The 4827-nt window shown below is 37.3% G+C and overlaps 1 long non-coding RNA gene across 16 annotated transcripts; it reads right to left on the reverse strand.

The window, feature by feature from the left end:
- Nucleotides 1-1009: 1009 nt before the first annotated feature.
- LOC106296400 lies at nucleotides 1010-3637 on the reverse strand. 16 transcript variants are annotated; one of them, XR_001261202.1, is made up of 8 exons: nucleotides 3516-3637; nucleotides 3389-3419; nucleotides 3098-3214; nucleotides 2845-3020; nucleotides 1901-2424; nucleotides 1702-1804; nucleotides 1369-1564; nucleotides 1010-1285 (listed from the first exon to the last, which is right to left on the reverse strand). It is a non-coding gene; the product is annotated as an uncharacterized LOC106296400 (long non-coding RNA). The 16 variants fall into 16 exon arrangements; XR_001261205.1 differs by having other exon boundaries at nucleotides 3153-3214; nucleotides 3348-3419; XR_001261196.1 differs by having other exon boundaries at nucleotides 3348-3419.
- Nucleotides 3638-4827: the final 1190 nt, after the last annotated feature.

Genomic DNA, 4827 nt, shown 5'->3' on the forward strand with positions numbered 1-4827 from the left:
TCTAATACAATAACACCATAGATCTTCACTAAGTTACTCTAATCTCCCTAACCCATGAATCCAAGGAGTGTCTACTCTCTAAACTCCATGAGAAAGCTCAAACCCATGATGGATTCAAGCCTCATCATGTTTATGAGAAAGAGAAACAAGATATAATATGAAGAACTTCCTTAGATTATGATATAAAGATTCAAGCTTTTTTACAAAGGGAGGCAAGTTCTTGAGAGAAAAATCAGATTCCCTTTAATTAGGTCTTCAAGGTGTTTATAAATGTCTAAAAACGAGTTGGTTTAACCCAACAAGCCTGGGTTGACCCATAAAAACAGATATTTTTCTCCGTAGTGACCATAAAAGGTCGCTACCATAGGTCGCTACGCCTGTAGCGACCTGACATGCCCGCTACGTGTGGCCGCTAGGATACTTAGACGCCTCAGCTCTATCTTCTGTAGCGACCATCTTTTGCCGCTACGCCTGGCCGCTAGGAAGCTCCTTTTGTGCTTTAATCAGCTCCAAAACTCCAAACAATTCATCCAACACCTACAAGATGCAAATGTACATGCAATAGACTCTAAATGCAAATAAATGTAAGGTTAATGCATGAATATATATGAAATAACAAAGCTAAAACTATGCAAAATCACAACACATCAGTCACTGCTGGAGTTGTTTTACCAGCGTTGTTCGAGCTGCGAGTTTGTCTTTTATATTTCTAGACATCTTTTCGAGCAAGCGTTTTGCGGCCATGAGTTAAAATATTCTGCCTCCCCTCCCTCCTTCTAGGGCCAAACTGTGGGAACCGAAATTCGCACTGTCGGTTTTAGTGAATAGAGGAAAATAGAGATTCTCGATTTTCCTTGAGGATCTAGATATTCGGCGTAGATCAACGACAAGTGACCAAATAAATACGAAAAATAAATAAAGAAAATAAAAGGAAACTAGAAAGAGTAGATCTTTATTTAGAATCTGCGTAAGAACGTTGTGATCATTACAAAAGATTTTAAAAGCCTTGGCCGCAAGAGCTGTCAGCGAAAATCCTAAAAAAAGAACAAAAGCCTCTGGATGAATGCAAAAAAAAAGAAATGAAAGTAAGAAATGTTCTCTATCTATCCAAAAGGTAGGCACTCTTGTTGTCTCGGAGTTGCTCTTGGAGCTTTTGTTACATCAAATTTGCTCAAACCACGGATCAGTTTGATGATATGAAGTTGTCTTTCTATTCAGATTGAGTTTGCTTCTTGTGATTCTAGTAAACTACCAGTTTGTGGTTCGGTTCGAGAGCTTCAATGGCCTGTAGAGAGATTATAACATTGTGTAAGGAGTAAAGCTCCTTCAACAGGGTCTATAGAAGAAGAGTTGGTCCTAACTGTTTACCTGAAGCAGACTTCACACGCAGTGTATAATGGCTCTTGCGGAACCTGTATGGAGATAGTGAAGCCCTTTAGCGCATATCTAAAGCTTTTGTCTCCAGCTCAACCTAGGATTATCCGAGTCATACAGATGGTCTTTAAGCGTTCCCTTTTTCATATACTCATACACAACGATCATCTTTCTTTCCTCATTGCAATACCTGATTAAAGAAACCAAATGCATGCGTCTGAACTGAGACAACATTTTGATCTATGTCCTGAATTTTTTCGATGTAAAGCTATATCGAGCTGATTACTATTTTTGTGTTTAAAAATTTAAAAAAAAAGAAGACATTACATTCTGTGTTTGGAGATACACACGGTCCAAACAAGGTTGATTCTGGTGAGATACCATGTAATAGAAAGCTTTCTTTCCTCGTTTGCTCTTTATCTCAGGGACACTGCACTCAAAACAAAAGAGAACAGTTCGATCCAATTAGTATTTTTAATATATTCAGTATTTCATCAGTGGAAGAGCAGAGAAGTTGGTTTCAAACCTTTGGATAAGGCACCAACGAAAGTGAAAGTAATTGTCGGTCAAGAAACGCACTAACAGATGGGTTACGTGAAAGTGGTCACCTGTGGGGAGATGTGATATAAGCATTTAGCTCAGACTGCAGTGTTAACGTTTCGATCTTCTTAACACCACCATATTTTGTACACGTTGAGGATGAACCTTCCTACTGAGACCAACCTTGCGGTGACCAACTCGGTATATGATTTATAACATGAAGAAATGTAAGTTATTTTTCAGAGTAACAAAGGTTATAACTCCTTACTTTGTGAGATATCTTTGGCTGGCAACACTCTCATGGCCGAAAAAGAAATGTGTTTCTGGAGTAGCATTTAGAAAAAAAGTTGGCCTAAAATAACAGATGAGTATTAGAAATGGTTACCTCCAACTAATTTAGGGTTGATATTGGTGGCCACAGCAACCTTTGGTTCCACACTTGACATTACTAATTCCTCATCGAGGAGCTCCGCAAGGTTGCCGGATACACTTATGCATGCTGGTCCGTCCCTGCAAAGTTGAGCATTCAGACAGTCGGACATTAACAATTAAATGACATTTTGCAACCCATAGCCTCTACCTTTCCACACGAAAATAGCAAAAGATATAGAGCAAAATTAATAAAAATTAATACCACTACACAAAGTTATAGACTTTTATCACGACATTCATCACATAATATTTTTTCTTTTTTTTTTTAAAGTTTGATACAGAGAAACTAAGGGTTAAGAGAGAATGTTTTCCTATTCCAAGCTTCTTCCTCTGTTCTGTACCAAAGACAAATAAAGTTGTATATATTAAATTGGATCCACAGTTCCTAAAATTAGATATCTCAGAATAGCAGGAAACAGTCAACAACACAGAGAATGAACCTTTTCCCTAACCACACACAGACTTAATTAATACTTCAGGGAAGCCTGTTAAAGAAACCTGAAGATGTAAGCTAGATGTCATGTAAACGACGTAAGGTCAGACGACAACAACCAAACCGCTAAGGGGATCTATGTGAAGCAAGTAATGAGTTTAGGCTTCAGCCATGAGGCGTCGAGTGGATTGGGTTTCTCGGTCTAAGTGGTCCTTATGCCCCGCACCTCCCCCAATGATATCTGCAGAGAAACATAAGGATTAATGGCAGATTTTAGAGGATGAAATTAATTATAGGTCAGGTAATGAAGTGTCTAACTGGAAATTCAGTGTTTGTGTTAGCCAGTGACAATAGCTGGTCGAAATTATGAAACCTGTTTGCTCTATGAATCTGATTGAAACAGGGGCATCAGCGAATCTGAAGTTTTGGATGCTCCTGGTGACATAAAAAACAGTTAGCTCATAAAAGGGATCCTTGTTTGAGCAGGTGTTTGAATCTAGATGGTGAAGGATTAAAATAAAATCATGGATTAAAGTAACTTATAAGAGATTAAAGAGAATCAGATAACCTTCCCGTCAATCAGAACCATGTCAACACCCATGAACTTACCCCTTTTCTCTGCAATGACCTTCCTTCAATTCTGAAAATAGAATCTGGAAATTAACCATTCATTTTTGGATCTTTTCTGGAGAACTCTTGAAAAAACGTTAGCAGACAGACGAACTATGAAACTCACTTGTGAAATTTATCGGAGGAAAGAGTCATTTAAGAAGAGGTAATGGGTTTCATTGATTCAACTCGACGTTACCTCGTAGAACCGAGGCGAAGAGGAAAAGGTACGGCTGAAGTTCGAGGAAGCTGAAGTAATTGAGTTGCCAAGTGGCATAAAACCCCCCGTATTGATGACATGGACGCTTAAGAGGGCAGATAAACGAAATAATAAATAGATACATGTCTGATTTCAATGATAGCCATACTTCCAATTATGTTTTCAAAAGAACGAAAAATAAAATTAGTACATTAATGCAGAATTTAGAAGTACAGTCAATTATAAATCTAGTAATTTAAAAAAAATATGAAATAAATTATGATTATCAACTAAATGTCAGATTTTTAAAAATAAAAATAAAAACTATCGAAAAGACAATGAATATGCCATAACAATGCATGAATAAACAGTTTTGAACACATTTTTTAAATTTCATATCATCCAACTTATTTTCCAATAACAATGAAATTATGAAAAGATAAATAATATCCTTTTCTTTTCTTTTTCTCAGAAACAGTTTTCTTAAAATTTAATCAAAAATCAAACTCAACATTTAACCAAATAAATTAATCACCCTCGTTCAGATTTTTTGAATGCGGTTCAGGTTTGGGCACTCTTACAAATTCCATCGAATCCATTTAACTTTTCCACTCAGTCACTCTTTGCAACACATGGATCATTTATTTTGGAGGGTCTCTCTGGAATTGGAAGATCATCAATTTGCATTGATACTATGGTACATGTGGAAAGGAAGAAACAACAAGGTATTTAGCAATTTGGATATTGATCCTAGAGATACTCTCAGATTGGCAGAAACAGAGACATTACTTTGGGCTGAGGCGCAGATTTCACTAACAAAAGGATTCGATCAAACTCGAGTACCCGTAGAAGCAATATCATCGTCTATCTTAGGTAGATGGTGTTTACAGCTGGATCATGGAAAAATCAGGAAATCATTTCGGGACAAGGGTGATATAGCACACTGGAAGGTTTTGAAGGTTTAATCGGAGCAAGGAATACAAGACCGAGTCAGTCGCCACTTCACTCGGAGATAGAGACTCTCATTTGGGCAATGGAATGCAAGTGGAATCTAAGACAGTTTACAATTACATTTGCAACATATTGCTCTTAGTTGGTGAAGATGGTTTCGGAACCAGAAAGAATAGCCAGCCTTTGCAAGTTATTTGAAAGACATAAAGATCTTGAAGAGAAGTTTCAACAGTTTAGAGCTCATTCATATACCACGGACGCAAAATTCAAGGGCGGACAGTCTAGTACA

This window comes from Brassica oleracea, chromosome C6 (genome assembly GCF_000695525.1).
Source record: "Brassica oleracea var. oleracea cultivar TO1000 chromosome C6, BOL, whole genome shotgun sequence".
Lineage (NCBI taxonomy): Eukaryota > Viridiplantae > Streptophyta > Magnoliopsida > Brassicales > Brassicaceae > Brassica > Brassica oleracea.